The sequence below is a fragment of the Mesoplodon mirus genome (assembly GCF_964341445.2).
Source record: "Mesoplodon mirus genome assembly, contig: HAP1_SCAFFOLD_798, whole genome shotgun sequence".
Classification (NCBI taxonomy): domain Eukaryota; kingdom Metazoa; phylum Chordata; class Mammalia; order Artiodactyla; family Ziphiidae; genus Mesoplodon; species Mesoplodon mirus.
The window spans coordinates 26,516-52,815 of record NW_028295237.1 but is presented as its reverse complement, the minus strand read 5'-3'; the positions used below and the strand labels follow the sequence as shown (position 1 = coordinate 52,815).

Sequence of the window (26,300 nt, the reverse complement as noted above, 5' to 3'; positions counted from 1 at the left end):
GTATGAACTGAAATATAAAAAGGTCAGAGGAAAAGTAATAAATGTGAGTAATACACAGGAAACACTTTACAAAACATTTACTTTGGAAACTGCTTTTTGCTGAGTTTAACAGTGGTTGGTTGAGGTATCATATTTTTATAAAAAAGGAAATCAGCAAATAAGTCATTGAGAATATGGTTTAAAAGTTTAGAAAATTAGGGCTTCCCTTGTGGCGCAGTGGTTGAGAGTCCGCCTGCCGTTGCGGGGGACACGGGTTCGTGCCCCAGTCCAGGAGGATCCCGCATGCCGCAGAGCGGTTGGGCCCGTGAGCCATGGCTGCTGGGCCTGTGCATCCGGAGCCTCTGCTCCGCAGCGGGAGAGGCCACAACAGTGAGAGGCCCGCGTCCTGCAAAAAAAAAAAAATTTAGAAAATTAAAATGTGAGAGGACATTACTCATGTCAAATTATGAAGAATAATGATTACATTAAATACAAGCTTATTAACACATTGGGTTAATAGTATAGTAAGGTATGGAATCATAAGGAACATTTTATAAGGATTTTGCATTTTTTTCCTAACTTGTTTGGAAAAACTTACACTTAATTTTAGTGAAACAAAGTATCTACACCTTCAACCAAGACATTCTGGATTTGTAGGTTGACTAACACCATTCCACCAAAATTATTTTCCCTAAACCTAATTGCTATGTAGGAAAAGGTATGAGAACGTCTATAGCAATTTCTGTATCTGTGACAATAGTAGTAAAGATTTCAAACAAAATATTATTGAATATATATGAATATTTCAATATATATATACATATTCTATTATCAACTCATTAGCATCTAATTTTACATTCATCACATATACATTCTGTCAGTGAACATAGTGAACTGAAACCGACTCTAGGGCCCATGAGATTAAAGTCAACGCCTGTTGCAATCATTCAGCATTTAGCACAAAGCTGGAATATATTAGGTCCTAGATAGTTATTGACTAGATATATGGTGTGTCCATGCCATTCTAACTCAGTGTTCTCTACCTGTATTGGTGAATTCCATGGATCTGTTCTTGTGTTTACATCCAAATGAAAAATTACTGGAAGCATTTTCAGAATTATCTGGATCTGTCTATAGCTCAATGCAGCAGCACAAACTCACTGTCCATGCCTGCGTGTGTGTTTTGAATCACACTGAGTGTGACTGCTGCTAGGCTGGCATGTTCTAGTGTAAAAAGGACAACTGTCGCATGTCCACCCTTATAGTCACATTTTACCAGCTGCAAACACTAAAATTTCTTTTTAAAGTGATGACTGGGAGGTGAAAAATAGTTTAATAGAATGAAACTCAAAGGGAAGAGTGTTATCCCTTAAAATTCTGTCCGTAGTTCTCTTCCCCCTCAATTCCCAGTTTGAACAGCCTCTTCAGTTACTGAAGTTACTGAGGCTTTTAATGGTATTTCATGAAATCAACAAACTGCATCAGAATTACTTTTCACAAACTAATAAAAAAGAACATGGACAGACACTATTTGAATGATGACTTCCACTACCTGAAAGCAAAAGTACATTATGAATCATCATATGAGCTAAAGTACGTCATGTCTTCAGTACAAAAGGGCGGTAGAGCACTGAGATCTTTCACGGATGTCGGGACACAGACACGGCGCACTCGAAAGGGAACCTGCATCTCGTCAACTAGTGTGTTCTCAGTGACAAGGGACTGTGTTTAAGACAAAAAGCATAATCGGGTGCATAATTGGAACTTCTTACTTTTAATAGTTTTATAGTTGTATTTGCATATATTTACAAATTGTCTGGTTTACAGTTATAAAAGCATACCAATTTCTATGCCTGGTTTTATGTTTATGCATATTAAACTAAAATTATAATAGTAATTTATCACCATTGGGTGTCTTTGATTTTTTTTCCTTCTAAAGGAAATAGAGTTTAAATATATATTCAACATCTACTCCCACTCATTTTTTTAATTTGGAGAAATAATGAGACTAAAGCTTTTCATAGGCCACTCAATATTTTAATTTATATTTTTGAGCCCCTACTATGTGAAATTTAGCATCACAAGTTGAACAGTCTTTGTTCTAATGGAGCTCATGGTCCAGCCAAACTTCCCAAACTACCCAGAGAGGAATCCAATTCAGAGTGTCACTCTCTGCTATTTATAAGCTCTGTGTTTGATCATGTTACATACTTTAATTCACAATTTCTTTATCTGTGAAATATGGGTAATAATAATCTAATCCAGTATCTGTAATAATGAGGTAATGCAGAGTGAACAGCCCAGAGATATAGAATATCGATGTATCACTTTTCACTACCTCTCATTAAATGATTGATTTATACATATGTATACACACACACACACACACACACACACACACACAAAACACAGAGAGTGAGATAAGCCACCGACTGCTGCTACTTATGGTCTACTTCCTTAAGATTATACCATTGATCCTACTTCATCTATTAATTTTCAAAGAAGGAATTATATGTAACATTTACTAGCACTTAGCTACAAAAGAAATACAAATATGAGGAGCTTACAGAACAAGTTTTTATGTTAGTACCTATAAAATACCTGTCATATAATAGGTGCTCAATAGAAATATGCTGAATGAATGAATGAGAGCTAATCATTGACACGGAGTCAGAACTTATTGTCTAATATCAGTTGTGTAACTATTAGTTCTGTAACATTTGTAAATTAATGAAGGGAACTGAAAGTCAAAACAGTTTTTGCAGATTATAGCATGAGAATTTTTATTTGTTGACTCTGCATTTATCATGAGTAATACTGTGATAGCTAATTTTTATATGTCAACTTCAAAGGGGGTACCCAGATATTTAGTCAAATGTTATCGTTTGTGCCTGAAAGGGTGTTTTTCCATGAGGTTAACATTTGAAATAGTAGACTAAGTAAAGCAGATTGCTTTCCTTAAAGTCGATGAGCCTCATACAATCATTTGAAGGCCTGAATAAAATAAAAATGCTGACCTTCCTCTGAGTAAGCAGGAACTCCTCTTGCCTGACTGCCTTGGAGCAGGGACATTGTTTTTTCCTGCCTTCAACTTGAATTTCCTGGGTCTTGAGCCTCCTGGCCTTTGGACTGGACCTACACCATGGACTCTCCTGGTCTCAAGTACGGCAACTGCAGATTTTGAGACTTGTCAGCCTCCATAATCACGTGAGCTAATTCCTTATTTTATATAATATACAAATATATCTTCTATTGGTTCTGTTTTTCTGGAGAATCCTAACATAATACCAACACTGACCACAAACATTTCAAAGAAACCTTCATCTTATAGTCCTATATTGATATTTTAAAAGACATTATCTTAGCACAGACCAAGTTATAAACTATAAAATTTGATTATCAAATTTTTTTTAATTTCGGGGGCTTCCCTGGTGGCACACTGCTTAAGAAACCACCTGCCAATGCAGGGAACATCCGTTCGAGCCCTGGTCCGGGAAGATCCCACATGACACGGAGCAACTAAGCCCATGTGCCACAACTACTGAGCCGGCATGCCACAACTACTGAAGCCCAAGCACCTAGAGCCCGTGCTCCGTAACAAGAGAGGCCATCGCAATGAGACGCCCATGCACTGCAACAAAGAGGAGCCCCCACTCGTTGCAACTAGAGAAAGCCCACATCCAACAAAGACCCAATGCAGCCAAAAATTTAAAAATAAAATAAATACATTTAAAAAATAAAATTTAAAATTTTTCTAAAAACATCATCTGCTCTGAAGTTTTTTCATTCTGTGTTTGTATTTAGCTTTACATTCCTCATTAAAGAAAAACTGGATGCAATGTTTTTGTTTAGATATATGTATATTTCCTTCATGGAAATTTGAGGTTCCAGTTCATGCTAGTTTATTGATTTCCCTTTAAAAAGTTAGATTTTAAACCTTAGGTTTCTCTTAGTTATAACATGTATTTTAACATTATCTTCTAACCTAGGGAGTAATGATGAGGGATAAAAAATCTGAGAAACACCATTATCACCCCTTAGTAGACATAGAACCATTCAATAGTATTATTTTAATATTTGAAGAGTAAAGTTGTCCAGATAAATTAATTATTAAATGATCTTGGGACATAAGGAGAAAATGTTCTACAAAATCAAGATTTCTTCTATTTAAATAGATTCTTCCAGTGAAGTCTACAATGGACTCTTCCAAGGAAATTTTTGAAAGATTGCAATTATATTAAGACTAAACACTGGTGTTAAGCAAACATAGAATACAATTTTATCTCACTGAGAAACTGATCATGTAGTTCTTTTCCATCTCTAATGTATGATCCTATCATTAACATCAACTTATCAAATAGACATTGTTATTATTCTATTTCTTTACAGACTCAACAATTAAATGCCTCTAAAATTGCTCAGATAAGTGTACAAAGTGACAGTTGATATTTGATCCTTTGCTTCCTTCATAAACAATGATTATAGCACAGCATGAGCTTTCACAGAGAAATAAAGGGACCCCCCAAAAAAGTACATTAGTCAAAGTCATGGTAATAAAACTGTAAGTGAAAACAGCTATTTTATCCAAAAACTTTAAAACCATTGAGAGCACTTAAAACAGTCCATCACTCTTTCTTGTACCTTGAGAACAGAGACCATGTCTGATTCTTCTGTGTATCTCCAGAGTCAAACACTGACACATATTTGGAATACTGTCTAGAAATGGCTGTTGAATTAATTAATTATAAATACCTAGATTGGTCTTATGTCTTCCACTATAACATCCTTAACTTCTAAGAAAATATTGACTTATACATGTGTAATATCTTATACGTATTTACTGGAGACAAGAAAGGGAGAAAAACAGTAGTTTTTTGTTTTGTTTTGTTTTGGTCTGCTTCTCCACTAGAATACAAACCTCATGGGAACAGACTTTGTCTTTCTTTGTTACTAATATATGCCCAAATCCCATACCAGTGCCTGGGCCATACTAAGTAATCAATAAATATTTACTGAATGAATGAATGAAAGATAATTTGAGATCAATGGTATTTCCTACCACTGTGGCTCATTCCATACAACATCATTGAGGGGTTAAAAAAAATGCTTGCTGAGTGGCAGTGAAAGGACAAATGAGGCTGGAGGGGATAAATACATCCACACAGTTAAGCTCTTTCTCTAAGAATACACCTAAGCCTTTTGTTTTCTGACAAACAAAAGAGAAGTCTGCACTTACCCAAGACGAAGGAAAGTGCTAAATCACGTGAAAGGACTCCGAGACAGGTACCGCAGGCCCCGCGGCTTCGCCTTCACCTTGGCCTTCACACCCACCACGCTGCCCGCGCCGCCCTCGCAGGTGCGCCAGAGCTACCACGCCGACTGCGAGGCCGCCGTCAACAGCCATTTCACCCTGCAGCTCCACGCCTCTTTCGTGTGCCTGGCCGTGGCCTTTTACCTCCACCGCGACGACGTGGCCTTGAAGCACTTCAGCCGGTTCTTCCTGCGCCACTGTGGGCCCAGGGCCTGAAGCGCCTGCAGAACCAGCGCGGGGGGCCGCCTCAACTTCCAAGACATCAGGAAGCCAGTCAGTGACGAGTGCAAGAGCGGCCTCAAGGCCATGAAGTGCGCCTTGTTCCTGGAGAAGCTAGCGACCCGGAGCCTGCTCCACTGCACCAGCTGGCCACCGACAAGTGCGACCCCCACCTGCTCCACTTCCTGGCAACTCACTACCTCAGCCAGTAGGTGGCCCTCATCAGACAGCTGGAGGGTCATGTCACCACCCTGAGCATGATGGGGGCCCCAGACATCGAGCTGGCAGGGTAACTCTTTGACAAGCTCACCCTGGGCGACAGCGACAAGAAGAAATGAGCCTGGACTGGACTTCCCCAGAGCCACGGGGTGACCAGAGCCCTGGTCACCATGCCTGCCATGCAGACGGCAAGAGTGCCCTTGCAGAAGAAGTTCACTTAAGTTTTGGTTTTGTTTTTTTTTTTTTGGCAACAAGGGCAGGACTCTCTTTTCCTGGACTTTATTTTATCACTTAAGTTTTTTTCTTCCAGTTTTTCCGTTTCTTCCAATAAAGTTATTGGTTCATAAATAAATAAAGGTCTCTGGTTGATTCATGTGGGCAAATCTCTCATTTTTTAAGTTTTAAAACAGGTATCCAGGAGTTTCTGAACACAGCCATACCCCAACCAGATGCAGCTCAGGATCTCCACAGTGGGAGGGAGAAGGTGTTCCATGGGGCCCTGGAAAACACAAAATCAGTCTTCCCCTTATAAATAATGTAGGTATATGGGGGTAGACTGGGGTGGGGTGGGGTGAGGTAGGGGTACCTGGTGAACGTGGGTGCATGTGCATAGTGAAAGTATAGAACCATAGCCTGAAAATCATGATTGCAGTTGCCTCTGGGGAACAAGTGGAGGGAATGGGATTGGGCAGGGATTAAAATAAAGGGTGTCTTCAGTTTCACCTGAAATGTTTATGTGCATTAATTATGCAAATACTAATGGTTAAGTATGAGTAGCAAGATGGGGGGTGGAGGGGTTTGGAAGTCTGAATGGTGGAGTATCTCTTTGACAAGTTCACTCTGGGCAACAGTGATAATGGAAAAATGAGTGTTAGGCTGTCTTGCTCAGAAACACGGAGGTGACCTCCCATGGTCACCAGTGCCTGGCATGCATGTTGTAATAACAAAACATCCACTTATATATGTTTTCTTTCTTTGTATCATATGTATATATGCATGCTTGTGTGTGTGTGTGTATACGTATATATATGTATAAACATATATATATAGATATATAGATATATATATATATTTTAACTCCAACAAGCAACAGAGCTCATTTTGAAGTTCATTAGGAAGACGCCCTTTGTTGAAAAGCAGTTCGGCGATCACATTACTGGAAATGATATAGCTGCTTCCTAGACCTTTCCTGAGCCTGGCTGTATTTCTGCCCTTGGGTTTCACATATCCAACTTTGATTTAGTTTTTGTTCTTTGCTACCAAGAGAACCTAAGCTAATATGTCTTATTATCAACACACTTTTACCAGCCTCCACTGTATTTACACTAGAGTAAATAGCTCTTCTAGGGCAGTAAATGACATTTTTCCCTTTATCCTACTACAAAGTCCACTGAAAGGAAAAAGGATCAAGGGTGGAAGGGATCAAATAAGAACAATTTCCCGAATGGAAATACAGAATACTGAAGCCTGCTACCATATGCATCTCTTCTCACCTAAAAGTGTTTTCCTCATAATTTACAGAATTTTAATTCCTTAGATCAACCTTCCCAAGACTGTGTTCAGTATCAGCCAGTGCCTCAAAAACACTCACAAGTGTTCAGTGGAAAACTTGTATTAATCGAATTAGCAGGATTTTTTGGTTTGTTTTTTCAGTTTTTGTTTATTCTAGGAATTTTAGGTCTGATGTAAAAAATATACATTTTGAATGTATAACGTGGGGATAAAATATTCAGTGTTTCCCAAACATTCTGATCATAGGATTCTTTTTCTACCAAATGTCACAGAACAGTATTCCAAAGAAAATAGCTTTGGAAACGTTAAAAGGTCCCACTGTGGGCTTCTCTGGTGGCGCAGCGGTTAAGAATCCATCTGCCAATGCAGGGGACATGGGTTTGATCCTTGGTCTGGGAAGATCCCACATGCCGCGGAGCAACTAAGCCCATGTGCCACACTACTGAGCCTGCGCTCTAGAGCCCGCAAGCCACAACTACTGAAGCCTGTGCACCTAGAGCCCATGCTCCGCAACAAGAGAAGCCAGCGAAATGAAAAGCCCATGCACCACAATGAAGAATAGCCCCCACTTGCCGCAACTAGAGAAAGCCCGCATGCAGCAACAAAGTCCCAACGCAGCCAAAACATAAAATAATATAAAAATAAAGTAAAAAAAAAAAAATAGGGCCCTTCGTGTGTTGTTCCAGAAGCACACACCTGGTAGCTAAACCTCATTCACTTTCACTTAGAGGTCATTATGAGGAACGGGAACCTTTGCTGTGAAGGTTTCAGCACAGTAAGCTTTAGACAGTAAGTGTAATGCAGGGCCCTCACCATGACAGTGGGTAGATATCACACACATCCATTTTGTTTCCTGATAGGTAACTCCCAACACTGTATTTTTCCATCTGTTCTAATTTCCATTTCTAAATGAATGGTCTCTGGGAATGATAACATTGATGTTTCTCCAGCACTTATATCAAAGTCAAGAGAAACTTTAAGGCTGCTAAGTAGTTTATATTCTTCACCTCCCTCTACCTATGTATTCATCTCACCAGCAGCAGAATTCTTCATTTATTTTCCAGACTAGATGGCTGAATTTTGGTCAGTAATACACCTTTTGGTCAAAAACAGTCTGTGCCTGCATCTTTTTGAAAATAAGATGACTGTTCCTCTCACCAAAGCATGCTGAAATTTCTCAGAATTCAGACATTTAACTATAAGAAAAGAAATAAGGCATACATACTACAAAACACTGTAGTAATAAAGTCCAAGATTGTTAAATAAATATATAATAAGTAATGTGTTTAATGTGTAGCATGTTTTTCCTCCAGCAGAGATGATCAACATTATTCACATCATTATTTGATTTTTGAATGAGCACCTTATGGCAATGCATTCCTCTTTAGGTTCAATGCAGGACTTATCAAGTTTCTCTCCAGCCCTAAAATACATGATGCAATTCTATAAATTGAAACTGCATGATTCCCAAACAATATAGTGGGCATGAGACAATATCAAAAATCTTGTATATTTTTAAAATTTAAATGTGTTCCCACAACAACCCTTAGGTATCAATTCTCATGACACCTCCACTGAATTTGATAAGGTGTCTATTTTATTCCCAGGCAGATTCAGCGTAATACAAAACTATTATTTTCTCAATATGAGAAATATTCTATCACATTAATACATGATTATATAAGGCTGGAAAATAAGAAGGTGATTAAAGCAAGCTTCTCAACAAGAACACTATTTCAGTCTGGCCCATCTTATTAACCACAACTTTCATTTGTCTACTGTTTGAGTGATTAATTCGATTCAACAGGCATTCACTCTTTTTTTTAAAATAAAGTCCAATATTCTCGACTGTTTATTCTATTTTATTTTATTTTATTTATTTATTGGCTGCGTTGGGTCTTCATTGTTGCGCATGGGCTTTCTCTAGTGGTGGCGAGCGGGGGCTCCTCTTCGTTGCACTGTGCAGGCTTCTCATTGTGGTGGCTTCTCGTTGCAGAGCAGGGGCTCTATGCATGTGGGCTTCAGTAGTTGCAGCACATGGGCCCTAGAGGGAACGGGCTTCATTAGTTGCAGCATGTGGGCTCAGTAGTTGCGGTGCACGGGCTCTAAGGTGTGTGAGCTTCAGCAATTGTGACTCACGGGCTCTAGAGCGCAGGCTCAGTAGTGTGGCGCCCAGGCTTAGCAGCTTCGCGGCATGTGGGATCTTTCCAGACCAGGGCTCAAACCCGTGTCCCTGCACTGGCAGGTGGATTCTTAACCACAGCACCACCAGGGAAGTCCCAAGCATTTATTCTTAATAAATGAGTTTGTGCTGGGGAATCAAAGTTAAATAAGACATGTACTTGGTCCAGTTAAACTAAATAGATTAGCACTTTGCCAATTTTCTAAGAGGAAAATACAAGTCCAATATGAGGTTATTTTAATAAACAATTAAATCAATAGTATAGCTAGGGAGTGTTTTCATTTATTACTCTCCATTTTAGCTTTATAAAGAGGTATGCTACCCAGTCGTTCAACAAACTCACAAATGGGAATGCAGCAATTTTTAATAAGTATGATAAATAATGTAGGCCAGCTATTCTTCCTCTCTGAATGGTGGACTCTAAATGAATCTAAAGCATCATCAAAAAAAGTAAAATAAATCAAAAACAAATGAAGCATCATCATAATGACCATCATCTGGGTAAATTATGCTGTCGAAATAACATGTTAAGGAACTTCCTCTTCCTAATAATAAGGAATGTTACCTGAGGGAGAGAGAGAATTTGGGGAAGAGCAATAATACAACATGATCAACAGATTAAATTTTAGAAAACAAGGACACTCATTTGTTTACATATTTTACACTGCTGTTCCCTACAGACAGAGGAGGCACCTGAAGGTATATTTTACTAGTGTGGGTCACATAGGAGTCTTCTAAGGAACTGGTTTAAAAACATCATTCCAAAACTAGTAAAAAAAAAAAAAAGTTATTTCCACTGTAGATTTGAACCTGTAAGTAATCTATAGGTAAATGTAATCTAAAAAATATTAGGGCAGCCTTAATGGCAGTTCTTTATATAAGAAAGAAACACATACTTGCTGAAAGCTTTTACAGCATCACTAGCTTGCATCCAATAATAAAAACAGCTTACACTTTTTATTTTTACATCTTTATTGGAGTATAATTGCTTTACAATTTGGTGTTAGTTTCTGCTTTATAACAAAGTGAATCAGTTATACATATACATATGTTCCCATATCTCTTCCCTCTTGTGTCTCCCTCCCTCCCACCCTCCCTATCCCACCCCTCTAGGTGGTCCCAAAGCACCGAGCTGATCTCCCTGTGCTATGCGGCTGCTTCCCACTAGCTATCTATTTTACGTTTGGTAATGTATATATGTCCATGCCACTCTCTCACCTTGTCACAGCTTACCCTTCCCCCTCCCCATATCCTCAAGTCCATTCTCTAGTAGGTCTGTGTCTTTATTCCTGTCTTACCCCTAGGTTCTTCATGACATTTTTTTTCTTAGATTCCATATATATCTGTTAGCATACGGTATTTGTCTTTCTGACTTACTTCACTCTGCATGACAGACTCTAGGTCCATCCGCCTCACTACAAACAATTCAATTTCGTTTCTCTTTATGGCTGAGTAATATTCCATTGTATATATGTGTCACATCTTCTTTATCCATTCATCCGATGATGGAAACTTAGGTTGTTTCCATCTCCTGGCTATTGTAAATAGAGCTGCAATGAACATTTAGGTACATGACTCTTTTTGAATTTATGGTTTTTGAATTATGGTTTATGGTATATGCCCAATAGTGGGGTTGCTGGGTCATATGGTAGTTCTATTTGTAGTTTTTTAAGGAACCTCCATACTGCTCTCCATAGTGGCTCTACCAATTCACATTCCCATCAGCAGTGCAAGAGTGTTCCCTTTTCTCCACACCCTCTCCAGCATTTATTGTTTCTAGATTTTTTGATGATGGCCATTCTGACTGGTGTCAGATGATATCTCATTGTAGTTTTGATTTGCATTTCTCTAATGATTAAAGATGTGGAGCATTCTTTCATGTGTTTGTTGGAAGTCTGTATATCTTCTGTGGAGAAATGTCTATTTAGGTCGTCTGCCCATTTTTGGATTGGGTTGTTTGTTTTTTTGGTATTGAGCTCCATGAGCTGCTTGTAAATTTTGTAGATTAATCCTCTGTCAGTTGCTTCATTTGCAAATATTTTCTCCCATTCTGAGGGTTGTCTTTTGGTCTTATTTATGGTTTCCTTTGCTGTGCAAAAGCTTTGAAGTTTCATTAGGTCCCATGTGTTCATTTTTGTTTTGATTTCCATTTCTGTAGGAGGTGGGTCCAAAAGGATCTTGCTGAGATTTATGTCATAGAGTGTTCTGCCTATGTTTTCCTCTAAGAGTTTGATAGTTCCTGGCCTTACATTTAGGTCTTTAATCCATTTTGAGCTTATTTTTGTGTATGGTGTTAGGGAGTGATCTAATCTCATACTTTTACATGCATGTACCTGTCCAGTTTTCCCAGCACCACTTACTGAAGAGACTGTCCTTTCTCCACTGTACATTCCTGCCCCCTTTATCAAAGAAAAGGTGACCATATGTGTGTTGGTTTATCTCTGGGCTTTCTATTCTGTTCCATTGACCTATCTTTCTGTTTTTGTGCCAGTACAATACTGTCTTGATTACTGTAGCTTTGTAGTATAGTCTAAAGTCAGGGAGCCTGATTCCTCCAGCTCCATTTTTCGTTCTCAAGATTGATTCGGCTATTCGGGGTCTTTTGTGTTTCCATACAAATTGTGAAATTTTTTGTTCTAGTTCTGTGAAAAATGCCAGTGGTAGTTTGATAGGGATTGCACTGAATCTGTAGATAGCTTTGGGTAGTAGAGTCATTTCCACAGTGTTGATTCTTCCAATCCAAGAACATGGTATATCTCTCCATCTATTTGTATCATCTTTAATTTTTGACTCTTAATGGACATTTCGTTTGTTTTCAGTTTGTGCTAATGCAAATCATGGACAGGAATCCTGCTGTACCGGTTATTCTGGTGCATTTACACAGGGCAGGGGTGAGGGCTGCTGGCTCACAGGCTATTTATATAACTTCAGTTGATGGAGAGGGCTAAATGCTTTCCAAAGTAGTTGTGTCGACTTATACTCCAGTATAAGTAGGGTAGAAGATTCCCATAGTACTCGAGGTCTACAATACCTGATACTACCAGATTGTATGTATTTGTCCATCTCATTGGCATGTAGTTTCCTTGGTTTTGACTCACTTGTCTCTTATTACTTAACGAAGTCGTACGCTTTTCTCTGTTTACTGGCTGTTTGGATTTCCTTTTTTATGAGGTTTACATCAACTATTGTTATTTTTTATTATTATTTTTATTATTTTATTATTTATTTATTTGTGGCTGTGTTGAGTCTTCGTTGTTGCATGCAGGCTTTCTCTAGTTGCGGCGAGCGAGGGCTACTCTTCATTGAGGTTGCTTCTCTTGTTAGGGAGCACAGGATCTAGGCACACGGGCTTCAGTACTTGTGGCACGCGCGCTCAGTAGTTGTGGTTCGCAGGCTCTAGAGCGCCGGGTCCGTAGTGGTGGAGCATGGGCTTCGCTGCTCCGCGGCATGAGGGATCTTTCTGGACCAGGACTCGAACCCATGTCCCCTGCCTTGGCAGGCAGTTTCTTAACCACTACGTCACCAGGGAAGTCCAACTATTGTTATTTTGAATTCTTCTCCATTTCCAAGTAATACTCTTACATGACTATTTTCTCACTAAATTGGAGGCATTATCTCTTCATTTTCTAACTTACTAATAAGTAAGGGTTTAGTTCCTTTACACTCTTTCCTATGTCCACACTGCTCAGTAAAGTTATGTCATCATGAGTTATTCCACTGCTCATGATCTCTTTGACTTGTAGTCATATACTTAAAAACCTACATTGTTGATCAACTAGAAACTCTCTCAACGTCACACTTTGTAAAATGAGGACATTCATACCATCTTCCCTTTTTTCTACCTCCTGTCTACCTTCCAAACCTAGCTTTTACGTTGTCAAAGTTGAAATTTATATTCTGTTCTATGTGCAGTTAAGTCTTCTGTTATTTGAGAGTCAGTACGGAGTAAGGTTTAAGAGAACAGGCGGAGAGCCTGAACTCAAAGGCTCGATCCAACCTTAAATTAGGTACAGCCTGGGCAAGTTCCTTCCCTGACTTAGCTTCCTGTTCTCAAAAGTGGGAATGATATTAGCACCAACCTCATAAGGCAATTCAGAGAATTAAATGAGTTAATATATGCAAAAACACTTAGAGCCTAATATATACTAAGTACATACCAGTATACAATACATTTCAGTACATACCAAGTTAATACTCATACATACTAAGTACAGTTTACTTTAGTTATTTGTGTTTACATGCAAATTGACAATAAAAGCTGCAAACCAAGACAGTATTGCCATTATTACAATGAAATTAATATTGCCCACTGCAGATGTACTGTGTCTCTGTGTATAGACTACACCTCGTTCCATACTGTGCCAGTGTCACTGCCCTTGTGCAGGGTGACCACATACCCCAAGCCGCCTTGGGCTGTTCCAGTTTATACCTGTTGTCCTGATGTTACAGCATTAGAGTGCCTCCTTACACTATTGAAGTGTAAGGAGTTTGGACAAGTTCTGGTTTGGACAACAAATTAGATACGTGGTCATTACCCCTGTGTGTCACTGAAAAGGGGGACATCTATAGTGTCACGTTGAAGTGGATTCTTCCTTTCCTCACCAATACTAGGTTAAAAATCAACCATAGTTTAGTTGGCTTTATGTTTATGTCCGTATAGCCTTTTCTCCTCTGGAGTTCAAGTTCCTTCTCCTCTTCCTCTCCCTCCTCCCTTCCAACAGTGCCTAATACCTAGTAAGTACAATATGCCTCAAGGTGTTTCTATGCTCTCAATCACACAATCAATAGAAGCCTCTCCACTCTAGACTAGCTGCAATCTGCACTGAATGCCCTATTACCTTCCTTCTTGGTTTATTGCCTCATTTTGCTGGATTATTTCTATAAATAGCTTAAGGTGTAGCACAGGAGGTCAATTTTTCAAATTTCTTTCTGTACAAAATATCTTCTTCAGCCTCCACTTATGACTCATAGTTTGGCTGGATACAAACCCCTAGGGTGAAAAGTATGTGCCTGAAAAACTTTGGAGGTATCTTTCTAATGCCTTCCAGGATCCATGGTGCTCATGACAAGTATGATAAAGTCAGATTTTAAATTGTCTTTTTAGGTAGCCAGTATTTTTCTCTCTGGAATGGATGTATCCTCTCAGTATTTTATTCTATTTTAATTTATTTTTTCAGTATTTTAAAGTTTCACAAGGAAGGGTGCCTAGGTATGAGGCTATTCTTGCTCGTCTTGTATAACTATTTTCAGTCTGAGGCCTGATGTCTACTTTCAGCTGTGGGGAATTTTGTTGCCCTTTGATAGCTTCCCTCCAGTTTTTTTCTGGGTCTGGAGTTTCTAATAGTAACATGTGGGATCTCCCAGATGCAGCCTCTCTAACATATTTCTATCACATTTTCCATTGTGTCTTTCTTTTTTATACACTGAGAAATTTTTTAAATTCCTACTGAATTTATTTCAGCAACCATATTTTCATTTCCAGGAGACCTCTCTTGATTTCTGACCACTCTCTTTTTAATTAACTCCCTAGTCTTATTTTATAGTTTCTAGCTGTTTTTAAACCTCTCTCAGGATATTAATTAAGGTTTTTCCTTAAATTATTTTGTTCCCTAAATTGTCCCTGGTCCTACTAGGATATGTTTTCACTCTTTTTCCCCCTCTCTGATGTTGTAAGCTTTACTCAGCTATCAGGCAAATGACAGTTATTTTCTATTTAAGAATGAGTGCAGAGAGCTTCCCTGGTGGCGCAGTGGTTGAGAGTCCGCCTGCCGATGCAGGGGACACGGGTTCGTTCCCCGGTCTGGGAGGATCCCACATGCCGCGGAGCGGCTGGGTCCGTGCGCCATGGCCGCTGAGCCTGCGCATCCGGAGCCTGTGCTCCGCGAAGGGAGAGGCCACAGCAGTGAGAAGCCCCCGTACAGCAAAAAAAAAAAAAAAGAATGAGTGCAGAAAGCTCCCTGAAGTCAACGATTGATTGGCTTCTTATGCAGGAAGAAGCGGGGAGTAACTGTAACAGGATCCCCCCCAAACACAATTTTCTCAGGTGTAAAAACTCACACTAGCTGCCCTAGATCTCGCCAGTTTCACTGTTTTCAAAATAAAATCATCTCATTTCAGGAGGGTGAGGGCGGGGCTGGGTGTCCACTCCTCCAAACACAACCCTTCAATGAGCTCCCCTATTTCAGTCACACTTTTAACTAACTCCACCCTCTCTCATACATGCGCATCAAAGCACGGAGATACTTCTGCAGGTGGGGTCAGAATCCTCCTCAGTTGCACGTGGTCCCTGTGCATATTCTAGGTGATGCTTTTCCTCTGTTCTACTGCTTCAGTTTCACACTCTTCCACCTGTCTTCCGTCTTTCCAAACTATGTTGAAATCTCTTGATTGTTGTGGGCTTATATACTTAAACACTTTGATACCATCATTTTTGTGTCTTGTCAAAATGGAGAAGAGCTAAAAGGGTTCTCAGTGCATTCTGAATCTGCTATTCTGTGGTCCCAGTGTTTAAACTTCTTGGTCTTCCCCAGTGTCTATCATTGCTTTTAGAAATACAATCTCCTGGTCTACTCGTGAAGGAAATGAATACACCACATCTAAAATGACAAGGAATGCGGGTTACATGCTCTAGGGTCTTGTCGTACTCTGCCATTTACTAATAAACCACTTACGTGCTACAAATTGTAGGTGCTCATTTATAAAACGAAAGGGGGTAACTCTACATGAACTAAAGATTTCTCCTGCTCTAAATCATAATTTTCTAAGTTCTTTTCTTAAAATTTCTCTATATTATCATTAATTTTCATTAAAAAAATAAAAATTGGGCTTCCCTGGTGGCACAGTGGTTGAGAGTCTGCCTGCCAGTGCACGGGACACGGGTTCGTGCCCTGGTCCAGGAGGATCCCACATGCGGTTGAGTGGCTGGGCCCATGAGCCATGGCTGCTGAGCCTGTGTGTCCGGAGCCTGTGCTCCGCAACGGGAGAGGCCACAACAATGAGAGGCCCGTGTACTGCAAAAAAAAATTAAATAAAATAAAAAAATAAAAATCTAACTTTCTCTTTTGAAAATCAAAGAGTAATTCCCATAGTCCTACAATAATGGGATAATTAGTTCTGAAACCTGTCAAGTTTCATGTTTCATATGAAAAGAAAATCACATTAAATAATTTTTAAATTTAAATAATTAAATTTAAATAATTTTAAAAAATTAAACATGGACTTTGTAGCACAAAGACAAGGTCCCCCCAAATGGTATTGCTTTATTTACTAGAAGTGTTCAGCTCTGCATTGAAGTTGAAATAAAATAAATATATTAATTTTGAGGTGCAAAAATTTCTTATGAAAATCCATTTTTCTTTTCTGTCTATACAAACAAAAGTATGGAATGACATTAGAGGTCAGGTTTATTTGGTAATAGAATGTAGCTTCTTGGGGCTTCCCTGGTGGTGCAGCGGTTGAGAGTCTGCCTGCTAATGCAGGGGACGCGGGTTCGAGCCCTGGTCTGGGAAGATCCCACATGCCACGGAGCGACTGGACCCGTGAGCCACAACTGCTGAGCCTGTGCATCTGGAGCCTGTGCTCCGCAACAGGAGAGGCCACAACACTGAGAGGCCTGCACACTGCGATGAAGAGTGGACCCCACTCGCCACAACTAGAGAAAGCCCTCACACAGAAACAAAGACCCAACACAGCCGAAGATAATAAATAAAATGTGACACCTTTATAAAAAAAAAAAAAAAAAAAGAATGTAGCTTCTTGATATTTTTGATTTTAGGAAAGGAGAATATCAACATCAAAACGTTTTTCAACTTTACTTTTATTTAAAATGAGGCCATATTTTCCTCTTACAAAAAGAGAGTTCAACTAGAACTGTCAATTTTCTCATCTGTAAAACAAGAGCACTGAATCAGCTGACTGTATTCATTCAGAACTCAATTTCCTTATCCTATGATCACTAAGGTTCTCCCTAAATCCAATATACTAAGGTTCTAAGGAAAGGAAAATATATTACTAACGACATGTTTTGATTTTAGTTTCTTAGAGTTCAAATGTCCACCATTCACCTTGGTCTAAGCTTAAGGAACCATTCAAGGGGATACAATGCAGGTGGGAGGAGAAAGCAGAACCCTCACACAAGCTGTGCTGTGTTGCAATCAGCCTTCCGTTTGAAAAATAATCTTCTCTATAGCTTTAAAGTGATAACTTTGTACCTGCAATGCTTCTTGTTTCAAACGGATTTTCTCTGGCTCCTCCTGAACACGTTCTGAGGAATCATCGACCTCTTCGATTTCTGAGGAGGAAGGACTCTCTACTGCCACAGTCACAGGAAATTCTGATGGACCTGAGTGTCTGAGGAAGAAGATACGAAATCACAGAGTTGTTACACTAAAGTGCAAAGAAAGAAGACAAGATTGTAAAATAGATAACACAAGCCAGATCCAAATATGCAAATATTAAAGGGCATTTAACAAAAGTGATCTGCGGTATCATTATTTATAAATGTCTCTCACTGCTCCTTAGTCTAAAACAGGCAATGACTAAGTAAAATTACAGGAACTTATTTTTGCTATGTTACTGTACAGACCTCTGCTGTACCTGGTTAGGATTAGTAATGGGAATTGCCCATATTATTTTATTAAGTTTCTTTCACAGAAGCCAAGTGAAGATCCAAGGTAAACATTTCTTCTCAGATCAACTTTATACTGCAAATGAAAAATTTATTCTTCACCATCAGACAAAAACAGTCTGGAAGAAAATGTAGTTTTTCAGAGGAAAATACATCAGTAAAGGGACTGATGAATAATCAGGAAGTCAACATATCTAAGCTGTGAATAATAGACATTAGAATTTTAAAAGATAAATCACATACACACACACAACTAAAACTGACCCATCAAAAACTTCATCTTCTCACCACCCTTAAGCCAAAACCAGGGCAACGATTCTCCCAGCAAGCTTCACTGCCACTGCAGTGTTGTTCAACAGGACATTTCCAAACATTTAAAACTGACCTGGCCACAACCCCATAAAAGTCTACACATCATAAAGAACTGTGCTGGGATTATATAACCACGCAGAGGACAAGTCACTAGGACATCATGTTGACAACAAGCAGCAACCCCTGCAGCCTAGGAAAACCCTAACAGGAGAACGAGGTGCACACCCCTCTCTCCGGGAACGCAAGGCCAGGACTGACACCCAAGATGCTCTTCTCTCAACCTCAGCAGTGGTGCCTTTCACAGAGCAACTAGGCAGTCTCCCAAGACCACTGGGAAGGAGAATCTGATACTGACAGTATTCGCTTGCCACGAGGCCATAAGCGAGGGAATGTGTGTGGCCTTGGTGAGAGAGCAGAGGTTTGGGAGATGTTGCTTTATACTGGCTTTCAGATCAGGAATTTGTATATATAGCCCAGAAACAACGTTTCTTGAAAACATGAGAATATTCTTGAGTATGACAGCTCCATGTGAGGGGTCAGAAATGGCAGTCAAGTTCGTCTCACTGGGTAACAGCTGATTTGCGGACTGGAAAACAGGCTTCCTTGTTTACAGACATCACCACAAGGCTGCCATTTATGCGCCAAATCCACACAACTACACAGTTGCATTGGGAGAGCTATCAAACATGTTTTACATGGATTTATTTCAGAGAGGGAAATGCTTCATGTAAGGCTCTGTCAGTTTAAAAAGCAAGAAGAATGACCATCCACCTTTCCCAATTCAAGCCCTATATATCATAAATGTGATAGCTACACACCAGCAACTGATTACATACATCACAATCTTTGATGAATGAAAAGCCCCTAAAAAGATATCAACAAGACGAAGTTAGATCTTCATGTAAATACATCACCAGTTAAACCCAGTTAATACAACTATTTAGTATTATGTACAGTATCCATACAGAATTGTGTATAAAAATAAATAAGCTCAAAAGAAGGACCTGGAAGGCTCTGCTATGGAGAAAACTGAACAGCATTAAGCCGACTGGCTTGGTAATAACTCTCTGAACGGCTGAGAGCCCCCTTCAGTTCCTATGTTCAGGATGGTTGAGATTTCAGTCTCACTTCTTTAAATGGTGATATTAATTGTTCTCTAATTTACCACGCTGTGTAACGAGGATGGACCTGAGATTAAGTGTCTCAGGAAGAAGATAGGAAACCACAGAGTTGTTAAACTCAAGTGCAAACACTGGGGATTCAACACTATAGTTTAGGCAACAGCAATTCACATCACCATTTGGTCATATTCTTTCTACAAAACAAAAGCTGCACTCACATGTATGAAAAGACAAAAATTAACTGCCATCTGTATCAATATGTTAATGTGCTTCAATCACATATGTTTTCATGAAAGTTTAAACATCAAATCACCTTTAAGATCTTGACCATGTGATCTGTTCCCTGCCATGTCAGATTATACCCTGTGAAGTTTACTGTCTTAACAGTGATAGAGTTCTTTATACCTTGACAAGTAACTAAAAGGAAAACACACACACACACACACACACACACACAATAAGATGAAGAGCCTATACATTTGTCAATCTTGACTTATTTGCTTTTCTTGAGTCAATTGGAGGTTTATAGCCACATTCTTAAAATCATTAACTACAATCTTCCCAAACAGGTAATTGATGAACTGATGCATCCTAAAACTCATCAGTAACAAAGTGTTATTCCAGTTTACAGCAACAGTTTAATTCTATTTAGGTACGAAAACTGAATACACTGAATACTGCAAACTTTATTCCCAACCACTCAGTAAAGTACTACATACTTTTGAGACAAAGGAAAAAAAAAGAAAAACCTAAAAAGCATAAGACTCCTCCGATTTTCATTTCCAATGATACATGCCAATCTTGATGATCAATCAGCGATTTAAATGTCAACTATAAACCCAGTATTTTATGAGCTGCTATGCAGTATACTAGAGCAATAGAAGAGAGAGGACCTCAAACTCTCTGTTCCCTCAGATTGAAAGGCAGGCTTCCTGACCCCTCCAGACCACTACTGGACACAGGGAAGGCACACTAACCTTTCAGGACCCTAATCAAGAGTCACCTGCTTTGTGATTACTTCCATGACACACCCTCACCAACACCACTGAGTTTGCTGCTCCTACGGGACGTTACATATATTTCTTATTTTAACACATACCACGGTGCATCATAATTATGATTGCAGATAGATGTTCTAACAATTGAAAGAGAATGATGACTTTTTTGCTCTTCATCTTGCTAGTTCCCTTCCCATAATACTTCTTGAAGAGAAACCATAAAAATATAAACAAACAGAGAAAACAGAAAATATACAAAACATGTAGTTTGTGGCTTAACACAAACTTAAGTAAGATTAATTCTGACAGTATCCAGCATGACAAACTTCCATGGTACAAATGAGAATGGACCAAGGTTTGAGCAGGTACAGGAGACAATCCAGGCATGAACACTACCAACAAAAGGTAGACAGGAAAAGGTAGACAGACATGGTGTGTAGGAAATCACGAGACCAGTCTGATGGGAAGACACTTAAACAAGACTGAAACCCACTTTCTAAATCTCCATCCCCAACTGGACAATTCACAAGACACAGGTGCACCAAAGAAGCCAATTATTCAATCCCTTTAATGGGGAGGAACAGTTTAAACTTTTACTGGTTTAGTTAGCCCCAAAAGCAACTATCAAATGTTGGCAGGACACAATGAAGGCTCACGTTTGTTAACATAGTGAAGTCTCTCTCTCACACAACTAGCCCACTTAGCTCCATGTTCCTTAGAGCACCCGACGCACATACACAGCATTTATGAGCTTTACACAACTGAAAGGTCACATTTTTATTTCTTATCGCAGGAACACGACTTCTGTAAACTCTTTTTCTGTCACAACCTAACGCAAAATTATTGTAAAATGAGTGATTTAAACCATACATTTTATCATCATTAAAAAGTATCTAAATAAAAACAAAAGCATCTGCTCTGGGCTAAGGATTAGAAACGACTCCTGCTCTTAAAGCCTTCATTAAGGAGGAAGATGTATAAACTCAAAATTTCAATCACATGAGATAAATAAACGTAACCTTTATGCACAGAGCTTCCTATGGAGGCAAAAAGTTATATCTAAGTGACGGCTTCATGATAACCCTGAAGTACAGTCTGGAAAGATGAGGCTATGCAGAGGTGGAGTAGGAGGTGCATTAGCTGCAGAGGGAACATGTGTGAAAAGACACTCAAGCCTGACTCCTGCTGGGCACTGTAAATGCTGCAGGTGGGGATGACTAAAGGCCAGGGGTCCAAGTGTGAGAAGAGACAGAAATGAAAATAGAGATGTTGGTCCAAGCAAGCCTGGGAGAGAGCATGGCTTGTATCCCACAGGTGGTGAGACCTGGGGCTACCACTAGCTGAGTAAGAAAAAGGCTCTCTGCTGATTAGAAAAAGGCTCCCCGCTGCTGAAGGACTGACTAGATAAAGGGGGTGATCACAAAAAGCTCCCCTTCCTCAGGGCAAAGAGCCCTATAAGGCTTGGCCGAGCACAGTTCATACTACACGCCTCCGTGCAGAGCACATGCTGGGCGGCTAGTATGCACTAACTCTGTGTGGGAAAGCCATTAGCAGCATTATTTTAAGCACATCTTTTTCTGTTAGAAGATCACTTAACCCGAGGAGGCAGATGAACTTAGAGGAACTGAACCCAGGGGCCGTGAAACCACCCAGGAGTTTCTGCCATAGCCTGGGCAAAATGTAATATGGATGAAGAAGCAAATTTAGGAGGAGGCCAAAATTTACAAGCTAGACCCACTGGATGCAAGACATAAAGAAAGTTCAGTGAAGGAACTCTGAAGAGAATGGGCTCTACAATAAATTTTTCTTACATTCAATGTCAAATATCAGGCAAAATTCAGTACAGTGGCCTTTAAGGTCCCTTCCAGCTCTAATTTCTTTTGATTTCTAACTTATTACTCTGGTTAAGTCAAGTCCCTTCAGAGGTACAGAACAGTTCTTATACCTGAATGGGACGCAAAGAATAATCTGACTTCTCTTCACCAGGGGAGGAGTTGAACTATCCTTGCAGAAGAGATAACAGATGGTGTGAACCCCAGATCCTAGAAAAGGGCCAGGCACACGATAAGTATTCAGCTTTTCAAAATCAAATGAACAATCATTTCCTGTCCTAGATCTTTACACCCTTCCTCTGCTGGCTACTTTCTCACAGCTTATAAACATCCTCAAATACACCCACTTAAAAATCTCTCAGACCTATGATTCTTTGGATCTTCTTGTGGATAACCTAAGTCTCTACCATGCCTTCAAACACCTGTCCTCCCAAAAAGCCCAGATCTGTACCTTGGGTCCAGACCCGTCTACCAGGCCCCTCTAAAGCACTGAAGATGAAGTAAGATCCTCTCGCCACCCCCAATCCCTTCCTACTGGGCTCTGTATCTCTCAAAAAGATGCAGCTGTAAACTGTCACCCACGCTTGCTGCCCTCCCTTTTCTAACTGGTCACCAGGCCCTACCCATTCTCTCTCAGATCTGCAAAACCCAGTCCCACCTTTCATAACTTCAGTGGGACCCTCAGATTACAATTCACCCTGCACCAGATCAACTGCCTCCCACATGGAGGTCCGAGTGAGCCTCTAAACCACAAGTTCATCTCACTGTTCTTTGGTGTTTCCCACAGCCTTCAGGATAAACATCCAAACTTCTGACAGGACAAACAAGGCCCCCTTCTCTTGGGCCCCACTAAGTTTCCAGTATCAACTCTCATTTCTTTCCCAAACCCTGAGTTCCAGTCCTGTACAGTAGTTTTGCCATATTTTCTTATATTTCTCAAACTTCAACACACACTGCTCTCTCCTGCCACCCCAGGAGCTTCTACATATCCTTAGAAAGGATGGCACCTCCTCCAAAAATCCTACCCTGAACTTTCCCTTCCAAGATTCTGTGCTCTATAGCACCAGAACTCACTTCTTCCAGAGCACTGACTACTGTGCTTGTGTTTACTTGCTGCCCAGTAGAAGGGAAGATTACCTAGGGCAGAAGCATCGTCTCCAGCAGCCCTTGGTTCTGACAACTCATTCAAGTGCCAGGCTACTTTACACACATAACCTGCTTAATTAATTCTAAGAACCCACAGAAAGAGTGGTTATTAATGTCATTTTACAAGTGTGGGGATTGTAGTGCAAAAGTAACCTGCCCAGGCCACAGACAGCATAAGCCCTGGAATTCAAACCCTAGGCTGCCTTCACACCAGTGCCCTTTCCACTATATGATACGAGTACTGAAAAACAGATTTTTTTTTCCCTGAGCCCTGTTTTAATGGAAAGGAAATGAAGCTGGGATATATCCATTTCCTAATCGCTTTGGTGTGTACCAGGCAAAGTCATTCAACAGACCAGGTAACATCTGTGCAACAATTAACGATGCTCCAAACTGTGCTAAGTGTTCTACTTTGTAGAGTCTAGAAGCATTAACACAGTGCATCCTTGTAACCGCCACAGAGACTGGGTCCTGTTAAGCCCACGCTATGGATGACAACACTGAGACCTTGAAGCCTTAAGGCACTCGGCCGGGGTCACCGAGCTGGCAGGAGTCCTAGGCCACACGCCCCGTCTAGTGCACGCACACCCGGTCACTGGGCGCTAGATCTAGTGCCCACCCTCCACCTTGCACCATTTAAAACCCCGCTTCTCAGCGCCCACACGAGGGGCCCTGGAAGCGGGAAGTACAAACCTGTCTCAACAAGCCGTGGCTGGAAGAAGCTCTGGATACAGATCAGGGGCAGCGGGTGCTCAGGAGCGGCGCCCAGTGCACCCCGCGGAGGCGGTCGGCCTTAAGTCCAGCAGGCCCTCCTGTAGGGAAGCGCGCACGGAGGGCAGAGGCACCGAGTCCTGCAGCGCGCACAGGTCCTCAGAGCGCGGAAAGATATCGGCCACGCTGTCCTGGTGCAGCTTCACCAAGGGATCATGGCCCGAGCGCGGCCTCGGGGACGCTGGCTGCGGACACGATGCCCACACCCGCCTGGGGGCCCCGGCTCGCCTCCTGGCCCCTCGGGCGCCCACCGCCCGGCGGCTGCGGCCCCGCAGCGTGCGCAGGACCGGCGTCGCAGCCAGAAGACATAGGGCCACGGGCCTCAGCTACGCCAACCCCCCCCCCCCATGCCGCGCTCCGGACACCCCGCAGGGCCTGGTGCTGGCGCACGCATCTACGCCCTCCACGCCGCGGGGCTGCCATTTAAGTCAGCGGGCGGGACCGTGGGGGCGGGGCTCGAGGACGTCAGCACGCTTGCCGTGCGTCGCGTCTGCATGCAGCCTGTCTCCCATGGTGACGCGGCCTGAAGAGTAGGGGCTTGAGCTCTGAGACTAAGGCAGCGCGAAACGTTGGAGGTGTGGAGACTTTGGGGTTTCCAAAAAGCGTTTGCTGACTCATCCAAACAAAAGTGAGACCTGGTTGTATCAACGCGTTTGAAAAGTAAACTCCCGTAAGTGTCTGTGCTCCCCCCGCCCAGGAGAGAGCGTGTATTCCGTGAGGGACACACGAAAGGCTGAGTGAACGTCTGCCTGTGGTCCCTTACCTGGTGCACGGGTGTGTGAATTTATGCGGAGAGCTCTTAATTTCTGTCGTTTCTGCTAACCTGACACGGTAGTTGGCAAATGGTGACGTGTTCCATGCATTCAGGACATGATCGTGGTTACTAATAATCACTTTGTTTTGTACTGACAACTCCACAGAGAATTTACTACTGAATATCCACTTTACAGAAGAGAAAGTGAGGCGTAGGAAGTGAAGTGACCGAGTAAGAGTAAGGACTCAGACAACTGGTGTTAGTAAATGAACCCTGCAAGGAGGCCGTTAGCCTGCGGTGGCTCTAGTGATGCGGCCGCCTACGTAAAGCAACCAAAACCTAAGCCTGTCAACGCCTCAGGGTGACGCACACCGCTGAGGACAACCAGTCACAAACCACCAACTAGGCTTTAAAGCGATAGCAAGTCAGTCACTTCCTTGCTTTGCTTCTGCCCTTTGAAACTAAAAATCTCTGCAGCTCCTGTGGCTGGAGTGCTCCTCACCACTTCCGCTTTGGCGGTGCCTGAATTGAATCTAGTTTTGCTCACGTAAAGTCTTCTTTTAAACATGCCTCAGTTTGTCTTTTAACATTGGCCGTAGAAGTTGGATTTGTGTCCAGTTTCTAGAACAGTGGTCGTCCTCTGGTGAGGCCTTAGGCGTTATGCATACAACGTTCCTCTTCTACCACCACCTTCTGGATGCCTCCACCCACTACCAGCTCCCGCGTATCAGATCCCCTAGATGTGGTCAGCAATGGCTTTCACATGCAGCGTGCTCACATTATAACATTGCAGACACTCCTCCGTCCTCCAGCCAGCGTGTGAACTGAAACATGACCATTCCTGTTGAAGAGCCTGCTGTGACCACTTTCCCAAACACAGCCACTCCCCAGCTGACCCTGGGTAACCACTCTTCTGAACTTGGTCTCCATCACTGCATGGATGTCTTTCTACTTAGGCTACATTTTTAAGTGTTCTTAAACCTCATAGAGTATTCTGCTATGTTTTCTCTTCTTACTTGCTTTTTTTAGTGTTATCTTTGCTAGGTTCATCCATGCTGACACGTAAAGATCTGTCTGGTTCATGTACTTTCCTCACTATGTAGGATTCCCATGTAGGGAAGTACAATAATTTATATGTGCATTTTCCTGTTGATGGACATTTAAATTGTTTCCAATTTTCAGTATGATTTCTGTTTTAAAAAATTTTGTATACTTTTTAAAAGATACTTTACATTTACAGTTATTACAAAATATTGGCTCTATTCCCTGTGTTGTACAATACATGTTTGAGCCTATTGTACACCCACTAGTTTACATC

The 26,300-nt window shown here is 41.1% G+C and overlaps 1 pseudogene across 1 annotated transcript; it reads left to right on the top strand.

The window, feature by feature from the left end:
- The first annotated feature begins 1,495 nt into the window (after positions 1 to 1,495).
- On the top strand, positions 1,496 to 6,328 carry LOC309797615 (ferritin heavy chain-like; annotated as a pseudogene). The gene is made up of 2 exons: positions 1,496 to 1,572; positions 5,200 to 6,328. The product of its transcript is annotated as a ferritin heavy chain-like (transcript).
- Positions 6,329 to 26,300: the final 19,972 nt, after the last annotated feature.